We start from the raw sequence: 21,953 nt of genomic DNA on the forward strand, positions 1-21,953 counted from the left end.
ACTACCAGTTTGCGGTCCTTCCCTTTGGACTTACTACTGCGCCTCGAGTTTTCACCAAGGTGATGGCAGTGGTGGCTGCGCATCTCAGAAGGTCAGGGATTCCTGTATTCCCTTTTCTAGACGACTGGCTGATCAAAGCAGAGTCGCCGGAGAAGGTGCTCCATCATCTGCAAGAGACAACTCAGTTGTTACACAGGTTGGGTTTTTCGATAAACGTACCCAAATCTCACCTGGTGCCCTCCCAGCGCAACCTGTTCATAGGTGCGGTACTGGACACTACTGTATGTCGTGCATTCCCTCCACCTCAAAGGATTCACGACATTCAGGAGATGATTCCTTTATTCTACAATGGAGCGGTTGTTCCGGTCCTGAAGGTCCTTCGTCTGCTCGGTCTGATGGCTTCTTGCATTCTGTTGGTCAGTCATGCACGCTGGCACATGAGGGCACTCCAGTGGTGCCTCCGCAGGCAGTGGTATCAGCACAACGGAGATCTCAGGGAGTCAGTGAAGATCTCCAGAGAAGCTGCAGCGGATCTGTCTTGGTGGGGCGTGGAAGGCAATCTGTCGCAAGGAAAGCCTTTTCAACTGCCTCCATCAGTGGCCACAGTGATAACGGATGCATCCACTCTCAGGTGGGGTGCTCATCTGGGAGACCTGGAGGTCAAAGGTCTTTGGTCTCCGGAAGAAAGGTTGTTTCACATCAACCTTCTGGAATTGAGGGCGATACGTTTGGCGCTCAAGGCCTTCCTCCCTTCCCTTCGCAGTCGTTCGGTTCAAGTCCTGACGGACAACACGACTGCGATGTGGTACATCAACAAGCAGGGAGGAGTAGGGTCGCAGTGTCTCTGCAGAGAGGCTCTGCGTCTCTGGTCCTGGGTTCAGGACCATCAGATTTGTCTGGTGGCAAATCATCTGGCCGGAGTTCGGAACGTTCGTGCAGACAGTCTCAGTCGGCAGTTCTCTGCCGACCACGAGTGGAGGCTTCACCCGGAGGTTGTTCACGACATCTTTCAGATGTGGGGGACTCCTCGGGTGGATCTATTCGCCACTCGCGAGAATGCGCACTGCCTTTCATTCTGCAGTCTCCAGTATCCGATGCAAGGAGCATTGGGGGACGCGTTTCAGTTGAGTTGGGGAGATCAACTCCTTTACGCGTTTCCTCCCATACCTTTGATTCCTCGGGTTCTGAGGAAGATTCGTCAAGACCGGGCCCAAGTCATATTGGTCGCTCCGGATTGGCCAAGAAGGGTGTGGTATTCGGACCTACTCCACCTCTCCTCTCATCCGCCGCTCCGTCTCCCTCACAGGGCAGACCTCCTCTCTCAGATGGAGGGGAAGGTTTTACACCCCCACCTCCAGACATTACACCTTCATGCCTGGAGATTGAACGGGGCAACTTGAGTTCTTTTTCTCTCCCTCACGAGGTAGTGGATGTCATTCTCTCTGCCAGGCGTGACACCACTAAGTCCATTTACTCCTACAGGTGGTCAAAATTTGTTTCTTGGTGCAGGGAGAGAGATATTGACCCTTTGAAGGCTCATTTGTCTAATATTTTACAATGTGCCCTTTATCTGGCGCAGCAAGGTTTGGCTGTGGCCACGGTCAAGGGGTATCTTTCAGCCTTATCGGCGTTTCTATGTTTGCCGGATCAGCAATCTCTCTTTAAATCTCCGGTGGTTTTGAGATTTTTGAGGGGTCTCATAAATATGTTCCCTCCTACTCCTTTTGTTGTTCCTCATTGGGATTTGAATCTTGTGCTGACCTTCTTAATGGGTTCTCCCTTCGAACCCTTGCACAAGTGTCCATTGAGGCTTCTCTCTTTTAAAACTATCTTCCTCGTTGCAATCACCTCGGCAAGGAGGGTAAGTGAGCTTCAAGCTCTAAGTTCCAAACCCCCTTTCCTGACCATTCATGCTGAAAGGATGGTTCTTAGGACCAGGGCTGCTTTTCTGCCTAAGGTGGTGACTCCTTTCCATCTTGGGCAGTCCATTACCCTTCCTACCTTCTATCCTCCCCCTCACCCGTCTAAGGAGGAAGAGAGACTGCATCGCCTGGACCCTAAGAGGTCGATGTCTTTCTATCTGGACAGGACTAAGGACTTCCGGATGGACGACCAGCTGTTTGTTGGCTTTGCTGGCTGCAAGAAGGGCAGAGCGGTGCACAAGCGCACTCTTTCCAGGTGGATAATCCTGTGCATCAAAATCTGCTACTCACTTGCGGGTAAGGACCCTCCTGAGGGTATTAGAGCTCATTCAACTAGAGCAAAGTCTGCAACATCTGCTTTGTCTAGGGGTGTACCTGTTGAGGATATTTGCAGGGCCGCGACTTGGGCCTCCCTCCACACTTTCGCGAAGCATTACTGCTTGGATACCGAGGTGAGGAGGGATGGCCACTTCGCGCGCTCTGTCCTCCAAGATTTCCTGGTGTAGCAGAGTGGACACCCTCCTCCGGGAGTGGGGACTGCTGTGGGAATCTATTCACAAGGTGAGGAATCCACACGGCAGATGTATCTATCAGAAGAACAAGTTACTTACCTTCGGTAACGCTTTTTCTGGTAGATACTATATCTGCCTGTGGATTCCTCACTGACCCACCCGCCTCCCCGTTGTCCACTCTGCTATACCTGGTCTTTCTGTATATATGGTTTATACTATTGTATTGATTTTGTCCTATATGTACTGTGTACATTGTATATTTGCATATTTGCTATCGTTGGTCCGTCCGTGTGCCTCGAAGGCACGGAAAAAAGGGCGGAACTGACGTCATCACGCCGGCGTGGGCCTGATATGGGGTCGGTGACGTCAGACGGAGTCGCGCGCGATGCCGTGCTCCTGTGACGTCGCCCACGTCGGCGTACTACGAAGAAAATTTCCGAACGTTGCTGACGCAAGGGGGATATTCACAAGGTGAGGAATCCACAGGCAGATATAGTATCTACCAGAAAAAGCGTTACCGAAGGTAAGTAACTTGTTCTTTAGCAAAGGGGAATAAAAGCATAAGGCATTACCTAAGCAGGTCACTTTTAGCAAAGGTAATGACACAAACAATCCTCTAAGCAGGTCACTTTTAGCAAAGGGGATAAAACAAACATAAACAATTACCTAAGCAGGTCACTTTTAGCAAAGGTAAGATCAACAATTGCACATGAAACATTAAAACACATTCAGGGGTGCAGGTAGAACATTTGCGCAGAAATCACATAAGCAGTAAATCATAAATTGCGCAGGGTGCACATGGCACAACACTAGAATTGTCCCCCAGGCCAAATGGCCTCGCAAGGGGCTGAAATGCCCTGAGTCTCAATGTCAGGGAAGCTGCGCAGGCAGCACAGCACACAAAGCCTAAACGTAGCAACTGTCCACTAAGTGCTGGACAGTTGTAAATCACAAATGGGCACACGTTGGAGCCTCGTGGGCTCAAGAACACTGGTGGGGAGGAGACACTGTGTGGGAGGCTCGGGGCTACTGACCACACTCGTGTCCCAAGAGCCTCTCTGGCTCGCAAAACAAATGTGGGCTGGGAGTAAGAGCTTCAGCGCTCTAAATCAACAAAATGCCCCCCTCGAGCCTCGGGGCTCGTAAATCAAATGGGCCGCCACCAGGGGGAGCGACCCGCTGCCAAGTGGGGCTGCTCTATCACCCCTTGTGCCCTTCACAACGATGGAGTCCCTCACGGGGGACTCTAAAATCAAGGATGCCCTTCAGAGCCTCTCTAGGCTCGAAATACGGGATGCGGCCGTGGGGGGAGCCTCGCTCTGGCGGGGGAGCCTCCTAGGCTCAACAAAGGAATGCCCCCGGAGCCTCGTGGCACCCAAACAAGCAACAGTGTGGGATCGTGCTACAGGGGGGGGCGGACCCCGACAATGGGTCCCGGCGCCCCTCCCGTCTATCGGCACTCACCGGTCTTTTGTTGGAGGTCCGGGGCTCTCCTCTCGCTCGGGGAGCCTCGATCGGTGCACGCAGGCTGCTTCCTGTTTTCCGGCGATCTCCTCCTCCCCCGATGACGCGGCGGGAGGCTCGGCCGGCTGGGCCAATCCCAGCGCGGCCCGGGCTGAAGGCGGGTGCTGCTTCCTCCGGGCTGCGGCGGTGTTCCACGGGCAAATGCGACGTGGGCAGCCGCTCAAATTAAATAGAAACGGGGCAATGCCGGGTGGGCACCGGCCTCAAATTAAAATATAAAGCGAGGTGGGCACTCGCTCGGCCTGGCAAAGCGCTCCAAAGCGCTATAATCAAAATAAAGCGCACCCAGCGCTTAGGGGCATGAAAGCAAAGCTCCAGCAGGGACTGGAGGCAGGCAGGGGGGCAAGGCTGGGCCAGAGCCAGCTCACTGGGTCTCCAGGCAGGGAGACAAGCCAAGTGGCGGTCCTCTTGGCCCCAGCAGCAGCAACAGCCCCCTCTGGCAAGGATCCACAAGTAGAACAATTTCTGTGGGGACACAGCCCCATTTTTATACAGAGAAATCCTTTGTTTCAGGGTGCAGGGTGGGGGGAAACCAGTTGCAGCTGGCTTGGGAGTACCCTTGATGGCCCAACCACCCCTTTCATTCACTGGGGAGGCTTGGGTCGTTAGACAAACCACAGGGGGGGCGGAGCCAGCATTGTGTGGGGAAAAACCCAGCCCATCCAGGACCCAGGTGCACTCCTCCCACACATCACTCATGCTGATCTCACACTCACCACCGGGCAGACCCATCCAGACTTCCTGGAGGCCTGGCATGCCAGCCAGCTCCAGCCAATCACGCTCCAGCACCCTTACTGCACACATACATCAATGTCCAGAAGTAGCACTTCCCTTCTAGACACATACAAGCCGCACATATCATTGCGCAGCATTCATTCTACGAGTTCACACATACCAAACTCGAGCCTGCACTCCCCACACATCAGGAACTAACATGGACACACACATTCTCCATGCATTCCTATGGGAGGGCAGGCCAGCCATACTACACGCACACACTTTACTCTGGGACACAGGGAAAAAGTGCGCCAAGACCCAAAAATCACTAACACTGGGTCACAAATAAAAGCAAAAAGATTAGGGGTGAACCTGCCCTAAGGCCCAAGTCCAACACGACCCCCTTCCAGCCAAAACGCAGGGCAGACCAATCACCACCGTGATGGACTTCCCTGCTTGGGGCGATAAAACACGGACGCGGGCCCACAACTGCAGGGACACCCTCCTGTTTTACGCCACTGTGAACCCCTAGGGTTCCTTCTAAAACTACTGTAGGGACTAACTGGGGTACCCCACTGATACTCTCCAGCTGCCCTCGGCCAGGACCAGGCCCTAGGCCATCCAGGTACCACTGGATCCTGCCTACTCACAAAGTGGGGGGTAGTAACCCCTGGCACATAACAGCCATTCTCCACCCTTCTTGTCTGCAAGACAGGGCTAGACTGCCACTGGTTCTCCAACCTAGGGTCTACAACCTCAGGCGGACCAGGAGTCTCAGGGAAGGCTCTCCTCCCCTTACCTCTTCTTCTAGGGTTCCTCCTCCTCCTGCGAGGGGTCCCCTCAGAACACCATTCTCCCAACCTTGGGTTTAACTTCACAGGTTGCACCGGGGTCAGAGGTGGGCTCTCCCACCCTCTGCACCCCCTTCCAGAGTCCTGCTCCCTCCCAACCGGGGCGGTACTTCTGGAAAAAGAACTGGTCAGGACACTGATTACAGTAGTCCCACCCTTCAGGTCAGGCTGATCCTGAACCTGGCCTTCCAACCTCCGGTCTAGAACCTTTGGTGGAACCAATGCCTGGCACTCCAGGACTTCTGGGGACTCACATACTATCCCCCAATCACTCCTTTCGCTGGACTCCTGTACCCTCCCTACTGGAGCGGTACTGCCAGACTCTAGAACCATAGAAGCTCCGCTTACAGATGCTCCAGGTCCTCTACACACTAGGAGATCTCCCTCAAGTGAACTAACAGGCAAGCCTAGGTTCCCATCCTGGTGTTCCCTAAAGAAACCATCCAGGCTCTGTGACAGGGCTTCGGGCATCTGGGGACTCTCGGTCACACACTCACTCCCGCTCCACTGAGACAGGCAGTCAGCCCCTACACCCTCCTCACTAACCTGGGACCTAGCTGGGCTACTCTCACCCTCCTCCACCACGCTGGGCTGGAGGACACCTGACCCACTATTGTTGGAATCACTCACTAGTGACTCTAAAGAACCTCTCGCACTGTCCCATCGGTCTGCTTCCTTTGCAAGCTCCCAAGGATCAAAAGTCAACCTCAACAGGTGTTGCCGCAACTCCGGCCGACAATGACTGAGCACCTGTTCCTTGAGAATAAGACAAAACAGTTTGTCAAAATCATGTCCCGTGGGAATCTCTAACCACTCAATCAGTGCACACTGACAGTCCTCTGTAAACTCCTCCCAAGACTGGTGAGACAGTTTCCTACTGTCCCTGAACTGCAACCTATACTCCTCTTCTAGGGAAACAGGTACCATACTCGAGGAACTGGGAGTGGGACTGTCTACACTTATATTTAAAAAGCTGCCACCACTGGACTCCACCCTCCCTGGGGAATCCAGACAATCAAAATTGCACTCAGGGGATAACCTACCCTCTAGGGTTACCTTCTCCCTGAACAAGGCCCTTTCAGCCTCTAGCTTGGCGTGCTCCAACCTGAGCTGTTCCATCGCTAGCTGATGCTCCCGCTCTTCCCTCCTATCCAACCACTCCTCTGGGGACAGGACAAGGGATGGGGCGCTGGTACTGACACTGGACCCAGCAAGGGACTCCCTATCTATGGGGTCCTCACTATTTGCTGATATCCATCCACTGTCATCATCATACAACTCACATTCTTCAGGGCTCTCCACAGACTCACCACCCTCATGGCGTGCGGCCCGGGCCCTATCTCTCTCATTGTGCTCAAGATCCCACTGACCCTTTTGCCATTGGATCAGGCTGTCCCTAAGCTGGGACTGAGTATCCAACTCACTCACCTCCATGCCTCCCTCTTCACAGAATCTGACCAGCTCTGACCTACTGTACCTAAAAAGACAACAGAGATCAAAAACAGGCTCCATTTTGGCAGACGTTCTCAAGAAGAGTTTGACACAGAGAACCTGGGGGTCTGAGCTTACACAGGAGTACACAATTACAAAAATCAGCAAGATTCCTATCGCAGAGAACTTGCACTCCACTGTCCAGTGTAACACACCACTCATTCACACACAACCCTCCCCTCGGACCGGTAAGGCAGTTTCTACCACCCCTAATTTTCTCAACCTGACCACAAGTGGCACAGGTACCAAACTCTGGAAGCAGGGCGGGGAACAAATGTACTGAACAGAAATTACAAAATGACACCTTTCAGGAGAAGCAAAACTGAACTTCCCTAAAAAACAATAATCCCCAAAATGTGGTTATCTAAAATTGCAGAGTTTTGTAGTGTGGCCTGTCGCCACTGTGGTACAGCGCAAACACAAATCCTTATCCTCACCGCTTGCCGCCAATATTAGAAACAGGATCTCTGGCTGGCCAAGGCTTGCGCCAACGTCAGTCAGGGATCACCATTTCTAAGGTCAGGGCAAGGGAGTCACACACCAAGGCAACCCCTGCTCACCCTCTAGGTAACGTGGCGCGAGCAGCAAGGCTAAACTTGGAGGCGGTATGAGTTAAGTATTCGCGCACGCACCCCAGCGACAACACCCTAGGCCCACCACAAAGGAAACTCCACACAAGGTTATATCAAAAATAGCCTTTGCATTATAGTAAAAACACATTAGATAACACACAACTTTACAATGTGCCAACAGGCACGGGCAAGATTTACAAGGGATTATGTACAGGACAGGGCCACCTGGACCACTGTCAGGGGTATGCACTTGTTAGAAATAATACTTGTAGGTATAACACTTTAGCACGTCAACATATAATGACTGTAACACAGAAATAGTAAATGTAGCATACAACCAGTAACTACTGGTAAAGGGAAAATACCTCCTACGCCACCCTAGACACTGTAGGGAAATCACGCAGGGAACTAGGACCTTATCATCAGGACCTATGGAAGGAAAACCATCACCTAAGCAAGTCACATTTAGCAAAGGGAAGGAAACCTAAAATAATCACCTAAGCAAGTCACATTTAGAAAAGGCAATAAAACATCAACAATCCTCTAAGCAGGTCACTTTTAGCAAAGGGGAATAAAAGCATAAGGCATTACCTAAGCAGGTCACTTTTAGCAAAGGTAATGACACAAACAATCCTCTAAGCAGGTCACTTTTAGCAAAGGGGATAAAACAAACATAAACAATTACCTAAGCAGGTCACTTTTAGCAAAGGTAAGATCAACAATTGCACATGAAACATTAAAACACATTCAGGGGTGCAGGTAGAACATTTGCGCAGAAATCACATAAGCAGTAAATCATAAATTGCGCAGGGTGCACATGGCACAACACTAGAATTGTCCCCCAGGCCAAATGGCCTCGCAAGGGGCTGAAATGCCCTGAGTCTCAATGTCAGGGAAGCTGCGCAGGCAGCACAGCACACAAAGCCTAAACGTAGCAACTGTCCACTAAGTGCTGGACAGTTGTAAATCACAAATGGGCACACGTTGGAGCCTCGTGGGCTCAAGAACACTGGTGGGGAGGAGACACTGTGTGGGAGCCTCGGGGCTACTGACCACACTCGTGTCCCAAGAGCCTCTCTGGCTCGCAAAACAAATGTGGGCTGGGAGTAAGAGCTTCAGCGCTCTAAATCAACAAAATGCCCCCTCGAGCCTTGGGGCTCGTAAATCAAATGGGCCGCCACCAGGGGGAGCGACCCGCTGCCAAGTGGGGCCGCTCTATCACCCCTTGTGCCCTTCACAACGATGGAGTCCCTCACGGGGGACTCTAAAATCAAGGATGCCCTTCAGAGCCTCTCTAGGCTCGAAATACGGGATGCGGCCGTGGGGGGAGCCTCGCTCTGGCGGGGGAGCCTCCTAGGCTCAACAAAGGAATGCACCCGGAGCCTCGTGGCTCCCAAACAAGCAACAGTGCGGGATCGTGCTACAGGGGGGGGCGGACTCCGACAATGGGTCCCGGCGCCCCTCCCGTCTATCGGCACTCACCGGTCTTTTGTTGGAGGTCCGGGGCTCTCCTCTCGCTCGGGGAGCCTTGATCGGTGCGCGCAGGCTGCTTCCTGTTTTCCGGCGATCTCCTCCTCCCCCGATGACGCGGCGGTAGGCTCGGCCGGCTGGGCCAATCCCAGCGCGGCCCGGGCTGAAGGCGGGTGCTGCTTCCTCCGGGCTGCGGCGGTGTTCCACGGGCAAATGCGGCGTGGGCAGCCGCTCAAATTAAATAGAAACGGGGCACTGCCGGGTGGCCACCGGCCTCAAATTAAAATATAAAGCGAGGTGGGCACTCGCTCGGCCTGGCAAAGCGCTCCAAAGCGCTATCATCAAAATAAAGCGCACCCAGCGCTTAGGGGCATGAAAGCAAAGCTCCAGCAGGGACTGGAGGCAGGCAGGGGGGCAAGGCTGGGCCAGAGCCAGCTCACTGGGTCTCCAGGCAGGGAGACAAGCCAAGTGGCGGTCCTCTTGGCCCCAGCAGCAGCAACAGCCCCCTCTGGCAAGGATCCACAAGTAGAACAATTTCTGTGGGGACACAGCCCCATTTTTATACAGAGAAATCCTTTGTTTCAGGGTGCAGGGTGGGGGGAAACCAGTTGCAGCTGGCTTGGGAGTACCCTTGATGGCCCAACCACCCCTTTCAATCACTGGGGAGGCTTGGGTCGTTAGACAAACCACAGGGGGGCGGAGCCAGCATTGTGTGGGGAAAAACCCAGCCCATCCAGGACCCAGGTGCACTCCTCCCACACATCACTCATGCTGATCTCACACTCACCACCGGGCAGACCCATCCAGACTTCCTGGAGCCTGGCATGCTAGCCAATCACGCTCCAGCACCCTTACTGCACACATACATCAATGTCCAGAAGTAGCACCTCCCTTCTAGACACATACAAGCCGCACATACCATTGCGCAGCATTCATTCTCACGAGTTCACACATACCAAACTCGAGCCTGCACTCCCCACACATCAGGAACTAACATGGACACACACATTCTCCATGCATTCCAAAGTGCGCCAAGACCCAAAAATCACTAACACTGGGTCACAAATAAAAGCAAAAAGATTAGGGGTGAACCTGCCCTAAGGCCCAAGTCCAACAGGCACACATCCAACTGCGAGAGTTAAAGTGGGCTGGACAGTCTCATCCCAATATGGGATTCTCCACGGTACGCGGCAGGGGTGCCCATTGTTGCCAGTGCTGGTTGCCTTGGCGATGGAGCCACTTGTGGTGCTGTTTCGCCGGGGGGGGGGGGGGACAGGATGGGGTTGACCCTCGTTGGGAGGCAACATATTATCTCCCAATATGCTGATGCTGATGATCTTTTGGTTTATCTGCAGGAGGCAGTAGCCGGATCTGCGGTGGACTGGAACTTTTTGGACAGATTTGCCACATTGACAGGACTGCGAGTTAATAAGGCCAAGACCTACCTCTTTCCTATCCCGGGACCATTGATGAGACCTCAGACACTCCCTGACGATATTAACTGGTCTCAAGCCACATTTAAGTACCTGGGTATACATATCTATCATTCCCTAGCTGATATGCATGAGGGCAACCTGGATAGGACACTCCGATTGCTTAAATCCTGTGTGGCATTCTGGAGCTCACTGAAGCTACCCCTTATGGCATGGGTATTATTGACAAAAATGGTTATGTTGCCTAGATTACTGTATTATGTTGTGAACCTCCTGTTGAATTTACCCGGTGGCTGGTTTGCCCCTCTGAACTCGTTAGTGCGGGAGTTGATTTGGGGGGAGGGTCGTAGGAGAGTTTCACCGGCGATATTGCGCCACCCGATGAGGAGTGGAAGATTGGGGGTACCATATTTTGAATTCTACTATCTGGCCTCCCTGGTACAGTGGCTGGAGGAGGCTAATGTAGAGGAAACATTTATGGGAGTGCTGGGTGGTCATTCCGCACTACTGTTGGCTAAGATCCTGGAGCGCAAAATGGTGACCCCCATATAGATTGATATTGCAAACTACAGCACTGCAGTGCTGGAAGAGGAGTGTATCCAGGATGCCAGAAAGCTCCAATTATACACCCCGCCTACCCCTAGTAGGCCTTCTGCATGGAATCGCACACCAGATATTCACCTCGGAGCAGCTGACGGAATGGTCAGAGACGGGTTTAAAGACTGTGGGGGACTGCTACCATGATAAGACACTGATCCCCTTTGAGGAACTAGTGAAACAATATGGCTTACCAGCGGGTCAGTTGAGGTATAAAGCCCTGATCCGTACATTTGGAGACCTGTGGGGAGAGGGTAGGGAAGAAACAGATACGAGCCCCCTGCTACATGCATTACTTTCCCTGGGAGATGCTCAACACCAGGTGAAATAGTTTTACATGGCCCTGGTGGAGACATCATTGGTATCACTACCCAATATTAGAGACCGCTGGGAGTGTGCTTTGGGTAGGCAGCTCATGCATCGGGACTCGGAAAGAGTCCTGGCCTCCCCTAGGACGGAATCTCGCAACACAAGGCTGAAATACATACAATTAAATTACATACACATGACTTACCTGACCCCACACAGACTCCGGGTCATACATGGAGGGGAGATGCACGAGTGCCTGAGATCTGGCAGGCTAGGTGTAGACTTTATCCACATGGTCTAGAACTGCTTGAAGCTGACCCATGTTTGGGATGAGACAGTGAGACTGACCGGGGAGACCCTGGGGAGAGAAATGGAGGGATCTGTAGAGGTGTACCTGTTGGTCTTATTCCCCGCCTACCGAAACAGAAAGTGGGAAATACATTTGTGGACTTAACCATGGCCTTGGCCAAGAGACAGGTGGCAATGTTCTGGAAGGCCAGGATGGGACCGCGTTGTAATGGCATGCCATGTAAATGTTGTTTCCCCTTGCATGGAGATTGAGCAGCAACAGTTGACAGCTTTCAAACTTCTTCCCGAAGTCCGTAATGTCATCTTGGTAGCCGGGCATCCCTCCACTAAATCGGTATACGCCTGTTGATGGAACAAGTTGTGGCATGGTGCACAGTAAAGGCCGTGGATCCCCTTTCTGCCCCTCTTTCAGAGGTCCTTTTGTATATACTTTCTTTGGCCCACAGGACTCTGCTCTGGGCACTCTCAAAGGTTTTCTTGCAGCTATTTCTGCTTTTCTCCGGCTGCCAGATCAGCCATCCTTATTCAAGTCTCTTATTGTTACTAGGTTCTTTAAGGGCATTGCTCATCTGTTTCCTCCATCTCCCTTCATAATGCCACAGTGGGACTTGAATTTCGTTCTTGCATACCTTATGTGTGTTACCTTCGAGCCTCTTCATAACTGTCGTCTCAGGCTCCTCACTCTTAAAACTGCCTTCCTTGTGGCCATCCCCTCAGCTCGCAGGGTGAGTGAGCTTCAAGCTCTGTCTTTCAAGCCCCCTTTCTTCTCTGTGCATCCAGACAAAGTGGTGCTAAGAACGAAGCCTTTGTTTCTTCCTAAAGTGGTTACTACATTTCTTGTAGGTCAGTCTATCACTTTGCCCACCTTTTTCCCACCTCCTCACCCTTCCAAGGAGGAGGAGAGACTCCACCGTCTGGATACTAAACGTGCGCTGTCATTCTACCTTGACCGCACCAAGGATTTCCGGCTGGATGATCAACTCTTTATTGGATATGTAGGGGCCAAGAAAGGCCGGCCTGTTCAAAAATTCACCATCTCTCGATGGGTTGTCCTTTGTATAAAGACCTGCTATGCTTTAGGTAAGAAGGATCCTCCAGTGGGGTTGCGTGCTCATTCCCCTAAGGCAGCGTTTCCCAAACTGTGGTCAGCGGACCCGCCGGGGTCCATGAGACATTCCCAGGGGGTCCGCAGGACTCGAGTGCTTGTCGTCGTAGTGAAAAATGAAACGCCCTTGCGACATCACAGCACACAAGAGCTGTGAATGTTGAGGGGCGGTGAGACCACAACAATACAATCGGAGGCGGGGGCAGCGAATGGGCAGTCAGGGGGACGGGCCGCAGGGGGCACAGCGGCTGGGGAAACGAGTGGACCAGAAGGCAAAAGGGGCACAAAAGCAAGGAAAAAACGAGTGGCACAGAAGGCAGAAGGGCACAAAAAAACTAGTGGAACAGAGGGCAGAAAGGCACAAAATACGAGTGGAACAGAGGGCAGAAGGGCACAAAAAACGAGGGAAAATCGAGTGGAACAGAGGGCAGAAAGGCACAAAAAACTAGAGAAAAACGAGTGGCACAGGGCAGAAAGGCACAAAAAACGAGGGAAAACAAGTGGAACAGAGGGTAGAAAGGCACAAAAAACGAGAGAAACACAAGTGGAACAGAGGGCAGAAAGGCACAAAAAATGAGTGGAACAGAGGGCAGAAAGGCACAAAAAACGAGGGGAACAGAGGACAGAAAGGCACGAAAAACGAGGCAGAAATGAGTGGAACAGAGGGCAGAAAGGCACAAAAAAGGAGTGGAACAGAGAGCAGAAAGGCACAAAAAACGAGGGGAACAGAGGGCAGAAAGGCACGAAAAACTAGTGGAACAGAAGGCAAAAGGGGCACAAAAACGAGAGAAAAACGAGTGGCACAGAGGGCAGACGGGCACAAAAAATGAGTGGCACAGAGGCAAAATGCAGAACGGGCAGAGGCACTGGGGCAGCGAGGGGAACAGAAGGGAAAGCCGGGCAGAGACACGGGGCAGCGAGGGGTACAGAAGGAAACACCGGGCAGAGAGAGCACGGGGACAGTGAGGGGAACAGAGGGAAGAAAAAGGGGCATGGACCACGTACAGGCAGTGGGGGAAGACAGACAACAGCAGTCACAGACACAACAATGAAAATACAGGCATACAATAAAAGCAATAAAGCGTTGAAAGGCACATGTGTATAGGTTACCGTTACTTGGCAGGCAGGTAAAAATAGATGCAGCTAGGATCAGCAGTAGGATTTTCGTGCTGCTATCTGATTGCTCACTTTTCACAAGCCCTTGGGTGAATTATGTGTGCTGTCAAGCTTTCATATTCAGACATATCAAGCTCTTATTCTGTGTAGCCTTTGCAGTTTGTTGTTGGCAAGGGACGGGGCAGTGGGCATCCTAATAGGAGAGGGTCATGCAAGGCCTCTCTGAAATATGCCTTAACTGCACTGCTCACCCCTTGGTGGTAAAATGTTGTTCTGCTGTCTGTGACTAAAGATTATGTCTAACAGGGGTTTATGGTAATTGGCATAGCATTGTTCCATGATCTCGCTGAAACAATATGCCTCCTGTGCAGATGCCTTCCTGCCATCGCTTGCACTTCCATGATGAACTCCTAATATAAACCTTGAATTTGCTCTGTACACTGGACTCATTGCTTTGTGCACTACCTTGTTAGAATTTTCACAATATTCGTTGCTCCTTGGGGCATGTCTTTATTATAAAATGCTTCATAATTGTATAATATTTTAGACCTTCTTAAACTGTGAATAGGTAAAAATGCTAATAATTCACAATCATTCAACCTGTTGCTGTAAGGAAGGGTCACCACTCCAGGGCTCTGAAATGAGAATGTAGAGGTGCTGCTATGGCTGAGAGCAGGAGACTTGCACCACTAAATAATCCACTGCTGTATGCATACATGTCCATGCCAATAGACCCAATTCAGGGTGTCTCCCTCTTGAAATTGCCTCTGCTTCAAAAGGCGTTTTTAAAAAGAAATTTAAATTGTACAAATTGCTTGGGGGTCCCCGGCTTAGAGTAGTGATTCAGTTAGGGGTCCTCAGGAGTCAAAAGTTTGGGAACCACTGCCCTAAGGCTACAGCAGCAACCACCGCATTGGCACATGGAGTACCACTTCTTGATATCTGCCGAGCGGCAATGTGGGCATCCCTGCACTCGTTTACCAGACATTACTGCTGAACAGCCAAGTCCGGAGGGACGGCTATTTTGCCGGTTTGGTCCTTCAGGACTTTCTCGTCTGAACTTGGTTCACAGACCCTCCTCCGGGGATGGTATTGCTGGGGTATCTATTCTAAGGTAAGGAATCTACAACTGTCTCTTTCAGATGAACATGTTACTTACCTTTGGTAATGATGTGTCTATAAGAGACATATGTTAGTTGTAGATACCTTACCGCTCCACTCATCCTCCCCACTCTGCAAACTGATTTCTAGAGATAAGGACTCCCATATAGGGCCCTAATTGTGGCGCACCATTGGTCAGTGTCTTGCATGGCTCTGCGCTTCTGGCATGGAAAGTCGTGTCAGAACTGACGTCAGTGCACGGGGGCGGTGTCTAATTAGGCGCCCCGGTGACCATGGCGCCACCGACAGATGCGGAGTCGACCAACGCCACCTACCGATGCACAGGGGTACTGCTAAAGAAAAATCTCCAGATATAGACTGACGCCTGGGGGAGATTCAAAGGTAAGGAATCTACAACTAACATATGTCTCTTACAGATGCATTGTTACCGAAGGTAAGTAACTTATTCTTGAGAAATGAAAACACATTTTCCCATAAAAATGTCGTTTTTTTGTGCATTTTTTGTTTGTGAATTAGATACAATATTTCAGAATTTGTGTCTTTGTTTGATATATACATGTAGTTTTGTGTATTGTTTTGAGGGTAAAATCTTAGAAATTGCTTGGGTGGGGGTCTACAGCTTCCAGAAGTAAACCACTGCTCCAGTGGGTCACACTGAATCAGCACATCAATAATATATTGAAATATATCACGAGTGCCCCTTCTGGAAAGTTTATGATGTTGTCAGCAGGATACTTTTAAAGTTGTATTGCCAAATGTACCGTTAAGCCCCACTGTTTCCATTGGGCCAGAACTGGAGCAGTATTTTTCTCCAAACAGTCTCCACCTGAAGAGTAACAGAATGCAGTACCTCAATGCTGAGGTTAAACAAGGTCAACATTTGTTCATGGTTACTAATGTTCCTGAAGAGATAACCTCAGCTGTGCAATTGTTTGTGGACTGCTGCTTTAGAGGTTTGGGCAACACTGATTAGTAGTGGTTTGTTCCTTTTACAAAATAATACAGATAAGTTAAGAAAAATGGTCGTAACTTGCCCAGTGTAATGATCAGTACTTTAAATTGTCAAGCATTTTCTTCCACACATTTTGTGCTGTCCTACCTGACTGAACCCTCTCCTTGTTCGTTCAAGCCTCCTTTCTATACTTAAGACAAGGAATAGACCTATTGAGTAGTGTGTTGCTCAACAAGCATTCATTTTTGAGGACTTTGACCCAGTGAGAGAAAGCGAGAAAGGCAGAGAATGGAGAATAGTATGACAATGTCATGGACTGCCGGGGATATGTTTAGAACACAGTCAGGGACTTGGGTAAGGACAGGCGACTTGGTAGAAAACGTAAGCAGAAAACAGAGTACTGCGCTGCCCAGGATCACACAGGAAGTCGGAGGAGAAAAGGGGAAGCCCGCACAAGTGAACAAGGTGGCTAAGACTCAGACACGATGGGCATCCAAGAGGCGATTTAGTATTCAGAATACACCCAGAACGGACGTGCAAGACATATATATTGTTAATGTTGTTGTGTATATATATATATATATATATATATATATATATATATATAATATAAAAGTTTTCTCGCCAGACGCCACGGCGCCACCAACTCATTCCTGTCGGCAAAAAATGATGAAGAGTGGAAACCCAATCTTGGTGCTAAAACACAGGTGCTTTATTAGTGCATTTCAACGCTCAGCATGTATATATATATATACACACACACACACATACACACACAACAGCAATAACATTAACAATACAGGGAATGTGGGGTAAAGCACTCAGGAGCTCTACACAGTAAGAATGAAGGTCAGTAAGTTACCCCAGTATTGGAACTTTCATAGATTCCCATGCTTTTGTATCATTCCCCGTCGTCGGACTCGACGGGGAATGATACAAAAGCATGGGAATCTATGAAAGTTACCAATACTGGGGAACCAAAGTTACAGGTAAGTAACTTGTTTTCTTACCCCAGTATTGGAACTTTCATAGATTCCCATGCTTTTGTATCATTCCCCGTCGAGTCCGACGACGGGGAATGATACAAAAGCATGGGAATCTATGAAAGTTACCAATACTGGGGAACCAAAGTTACAGGTAAGTAACTTGTTTTCTTCCTCACCCACAATTGCTGTTGCAGATACTAACTGCAAATACCAACATGTATGATATACATGCAAGGACAGGGTCTTTGGAGTTGATCCTATGGTAATGTTTTAAATGTAACTCAAAGACAATACTCACAGTGAATAAGAAACACCACCTAGGAAGTCAGCTGTGCCCACGGATCCTGGCGATCAAAAAGGAACATGCAAGGCAGTAACAGAAGGGGGGTAGAATTAAATACAAGCACAATCGACAAGGAGCTAGCAAAGAGGAGTGCTTAACAGGGAAGGACGTAAATCACAGGGCACACTTGGCAGAAATCAAGTAAAAAACATACACGGTAATAGAAGCTAGACAACAGAAAGAGAAAGACAGCAAACTAGGAACTGGAACCAATGAAATGGGAAGAAAGGCAGGGACTGGATAAGGATAAACAGAAGGTGAGGCTACAAGGGTATACTAGAATAGTGCTGGTTCAGGAGTTAAGAAAACAAGGTAGCACTGAAAACTGTGCTGGAGCAAGAACAAGAATTGAGCAAAAGCTCAAGAGCCAAGGTAGCACTGCAGGCAAAAAATTTCTTTTTAGATATACAAAATGCAATTCAGTAACTTGTTACCGAATCGCATTTTACATGCCTTTGTAAATGTCTTTTTAGATATACAAAATGCAATTCAGTAACTTGTTACCGAATCGCATTTTACATTTGTGACTCGGTATTTGGAAAGGTCGTGTTTAGGACGTCCCTTTTAAATACCGAATTGTTATAGTATGTATTACTGTTTTGTGACCTAATTCCGGTCGCAAAACAGTAATACTTTACCGCCACTTTAACACTTGTGGTAACCCTTTCACAAAGGGGAAAGGTCCCAAAGGATTATGTGGATACAAATAGTTTTTAATAGCATGCAGTGGTCCCCCGGACTACTGACTATTCTTAAAAAATAAAACTGCAAAGTTTCATCTTTTCAATTAAAATGCTTCCTGCATTCTTTAAAAAAAACAGGCTGCATTTAAAAAAAAAGAAGATTGCTTTTATCAATAAGCAAATAGAACAATTGATGGACTGAATGCAGAACAATGTCATACATTCACCCCAGTACAGAGACCTGGGCCTAAATCCATCATTTTTTGCTCAAAAAGTCTGCTGACTTCAGAAGGACACCATCCATGTGAGGGCTGCAATTCCTAATAGGTATAAATATGCATTAGGTAGGTCTATTTATGACGCACTAGGAATTGCTAATGAAACTCAAAAGAGTTTCATTCCTTAGGAATACTGATTTCCTAATTGTGATAGAGAGAGAATTGCAATGAGGAAATTAGGATTCCTAATGTTAATACATTTAGCCCTATTTCCCTTCTGTCGGCCTTTATCTTTGTCTTGTTCATAGTTTCAATGTTTTATTAGTTATGACTTTTGTATCCATGCAAGAACAGGGGACTTGATGCTTCCAGTAAAGAATCCTCATGGGTTAGTTGACTGACTGTTGTTTCAGTACCATTATGAGTTTATTGGTAGATTACTCCCTATTGATGCATGGTAAATGTAGCTTGATTACCTTGGCTGCCGTGCCATTATAGCAAAGAAAAGAATTATGCTTGGATACATGCCTTTAATAAAATCAAGACTTTCCTTCACAGCATCCAGGAAAATCCACATGTTTATCTTCAAACAGGTGATTCCCACCTAAATTTAGGTTTTTGGTATGTATACATTACACTCTTTTTTGCTAGTACTTTTGTTCAATAACTTATGTTATATCTAGTGTATATTTCCTGTTCTATGCAGTGATGGAAATCAAAAAAATGTTTTTTTTTTACTTTTAACTGATTTTACAAAACTTATTCAGTAATGGAATGGAATGCACACTCAGAGGAGCCAGTAACTGTGACTTTTTTTTTATTTTGCCTATGGATATGGCTCCTTTGATTTGCATGACTGTCTTTATCTAATATCAACCATTCTATTTCTATGCGATAAGCTACACCCTCCCAATAGTAGACAGCCACGGCACCCTGGATCAAGTTGGACATTCCCGACATTTGGTGGTTACAAGTAGCATTCTTAACATTTGGTGGTTACCACTGCTGTCCATAGCGTGTTGTGTTCTGTTCTTGTGAGACAATAGTACCCACTGAAAACGAATAACTATTATTTGGGGGTGAAATATGATGTTTGTAAATAAAAAAGTTGTAGTTGGGAGGACAGTAATGTTATTTTAAACAAAAAAAGCATAATTTAAAAAAATCCAGGTTATTTAAACTGCATGCAAAAGATATGTTTTTGAGACAGCTCCTGGATCATTGTACTGAAATATGCAAACGTTGCCACCACTGTTTCCCTGTTTTCCCGTGGGGAGGGTATTACCCAATGATCTGGCTCTGGAAAGGACCAGCTGTTTTGACACACGTATTTTATTATCATGAGAGGCTCTTCATTTTGCCTATAAATCTTCTCGTTTTTAATCCTTTATTTCAAAATCATGCTTTTATATCACAATTTGGCCCCATTATTTTAAATGTTATCAAGGGAGACCACCAAAACCTCTTGTGGTCGGTAAGGCTTGATCTCTCATTGAAAATCTGGCTTGCTGTTTATGTCTCACCACTTTAAATATAATTCAGCACCTGCCCAGATTTTTGACAAAGGGTGGACTCCCCAAACATCTCTCCAGAGCAGTGTTTCATACCCTCGTTCCATGGACCGCTGGGGATCCGCTAAGCCTACACAGAAAGTGCTTACAGAATGCAATACTAGAAGATTAATAACGTAAATATACAAAAAGCAAAAAGTAAAGTAAAAAATGATAAACCGGCCCGTAAATGTGAAGGATTTCGAAAACGGAGGTAACAATTAAGTTGCTATCCTTAGCATGAATTGTGGTCGCAGTACAAGTACAGTAAGCAGAATGTACTATGGGCAGTTGGCCTCAACTGAAGCACTGGTATGTGCGGACAAAATGAAAGACTGCATTAAGTGCATAACAAAGACAGTGATATGCCATAGTGTAGCATACCGCTTCATCTTTTATAATTAAAAACCCATTTTGAAAACCTTCAATCAACCTTCCCATTAAAATTAAAATTTCATTTTTTGTATATTTTTGGTTTGTGAATTAGATAACATATTTCAGAATTGGTTTGATATGTGCGTGTTTCTGTAGTGTTGTGTATTGTTTTGATGTTCAAATCTTAGAAATTGCTTAGGCGGGGGTCCATGGCTTTCAGAAGTGATTCAGGTAGGGTCCACAGAAGTCGAAAGGTTTAGAACTGCTGCTCCTGTAGAACACACTGAATTAACATAACAATAATGTATTGGAATATATCACGAATACCCCTTCTGGAAAGGTTTCTGATGTTTTAGGCAGTATACCTTTAAAGCTGTATTGCCAAATGCACCGTTGAGCCCGCTTTTTCCATTGGGCCAGGTCCGTATATGTCTTTTATTCTACCTTACATTTCTCCCGGTGAGCTGGAGCCCTTGCAGGCCAGTTTTGTAAGCCCAGGGCTGTCCCTTGTACCTCTGTCCCTTCCCCCAGCTTCCCCTAGTTAATTGTAGCAGGCATGAGGGGGCTTCAAGGGAGGGAGAAAGCTATGAGAGAGTGTTTAGGACAGAGGTGTGATTTATAGTCCTTCCTTGCCTTCTACAACTTGCCCAAAGTTGACACTCAGAGCCTACTTACAAGTTTGGTGGTCCGAGAAACAGCCAGACTCGCGGGCACGCGGTGGTCCCCCCACCGCCACACCAGCGGTCCGGCCACCCTATTACAACTTGGGCGGTCAGACCGACATTGCACGGATGTTCCCTTGTGGTGAAGGTCAGGGCCTCATTTAAATGCTGGTGGTGCTGCTGCAGCACCGCCATGCATATTACGAGTTTCAGGACCGCCAGCAGTGTCATGGAGGTCTAACCTCCATGAAAAGGCTGGTGGTCTTGAAACAAAGGAGGCCCTACAGTGCCCTCTGTTGCCTATTTGCATGGGGATACATGCAGGTGGGCACAACATGTGCCCCCCTGTGTGCATGTTCCCCAGTTCCTGCACGGCATGGACTTTATAGTCCATGCCGTGCAGGAAAGTTTTTCGACATTCCCATTGCGGTGCCTATTTTCAGAGGCACCACCATGGGATCACCAAAAAAAGACCGCCAGACATGAGGAAACTCGTAATCTGGCGGGCGGTGGGCCCACCGGTTTAGTGGTGTGGGAGCTAGGCACCAGCATGGCGGTCCGCTACCGCATCTCCATACTCGTAATCAGGCCCATAATGTTTGACCCCTCTTTGTGTGCCAACATTATCCCTTGTGAGTTGCACGGAGTTTCCTCCCACTTTTTACCCTTTTCTTAGTTCAGAATCTCACCACATCCATTGACAAAATGTGTATGCTTGGGCAGCTGGTGACAACTGCAATATCTCTGTTCGGTTTCGAGGGGGGGGCCTTCTAGTAAGTGATAATGGCAGCCTCTCGATTCTGTGTGGCAATCTCTTTGGGGAGTGCTAGAAACTGCCTAATATTATGTTTAATTTTGGATTTATGTAGCGCTTGCGATTTGTGCAGAAGTGTTGAAGCGCCTGACAAACCGGGTGCATGGCACCCTTTGAGCCCACATTTAGTTGGACATGTTACAGTTAATCGTATATTTTACAACATTATTAGAATTTGTTATACTGATTAGTTTTATGTGATTTGTAGTCTAGGGCAAAGTTACTTCTTTTTTTGTTGTTATGGTTGCAGCTGCTTCCGTTATGTATTGTAGTTACGAATCGATTTGCATTCCTGATTTGTGTCTCTGTGGTTAAAGCCG

General features: G+C 48.5%; 1 protein-coding gene across 1 annotated transcript in view; it reads left to right on the plus strand.

Moving 5' to 3' along the window:
* Positions 1–21,953, plus strand: part of LOC144768939 (uncharacterized) — a 707,478-nt gene that overhangs the window by 140,477 nt on the left and 545,048 nt on the right. The window contains exon 3 of the mRNA XM_078652943.1: positions 18,791–18,853. The gene's annotated coding sequence lies outside the window, so the exon portion shown is untranslated. The remainder of the gene's footprint in view (positions 1–18,790; positions 18,854–21,953) is intronic.

The sequence above is a fragment of the Lissotriton helveticus genome, chromosome 7, assembly GCF_964261635.1.
Source record: "Lissotriton helveticus chromosome 7, aLisHel1.1, whole genome shotgun sequence".
Lineage (NCBI taxonomy): Eukaryota > Metazoa > Chordata > Amphibia > Caudata > Salamandridae > Lissotriton > Lissotriton helveticus.